The sequence below is a fragment of the Microtus ochrogaster genome, unplaced genomic scaffold (assembly GCF_000317375.1).
Source record: "Microtus ochrogaster isolate Prairie Vole_2 unplaced genomic scaffold, MicOch1.0 UNK10, whole genome shotgun sequence".
NCBI lineage: Eukaryota > Metazoa > Chordata > Mammalia > Rodentia > Cricetidae > Microtus > Microtus ochrogaster.
In genome coordinates this window covers 3,727,730-3,728,427 of record NW_004949108.1, presented here as the reverse complement: position 1 = coordinate 3,728,427, position 698 = coordinate 3,727,730, and positions in this window count along the sequence as shown.

Below are 698 nucleotides of genomic sequence, written 5' to 3'. Positions count from 1 at the left end.
GCCCAGCCATTCATATGTTTTTAAATTATGTGTATGCATGTGTGTCCGTAGGTGGGTATGTGCATGTGAGTGCAGTTACCCAAGAAGGCCAGAAGAGGGTGCTGTATCTACTGGGGCTGGAGTAACAGGCGGTGGTAAGTCACCTGATTTGACTACTAGGAACCAAATTCAGATCCTTTGCAAAAACAATACATATTCTTTTTTTTAAAAAAAATTTACTTATTTCTGTTTTATGTGCTTTGGTGTGTATGTCTGTGTGAGGGTATCCAGTCCCCTGAAACTAGAGTTACAGATAGTTGAGCTATTATGTGGTTGCTGGGAATTGAATCTATGTTCTTTGGAAGAGCAGCCATTGCTCTTAACTGCTAAGCCATCTCTCTAGCCCTCAATATGTATTCTTTTTTTAAAAAATATTTATTTTTTTATTATGTATACAATATTCTGTCTGTGTGTATGCCTGCAGGCCAGAAGAGGGCACCAAACCTCATTATAGATGGTTGTGAGCCACCATGTGGTTGCTGGGAATTGAACTCGGGACCTTTGGAAGAGCAGGCATTGCTCGTAACCTCTGAGCCATCTCTCCAGCCCCTCAATATGTATTCTTAACTGTGGCACTGACTCTGCAGATCCAAGCAAATGTTTTTTGAAGGATATGAACCACCCATGCATTCCCACTCCCTTCCTACTGTTCTGTGCCT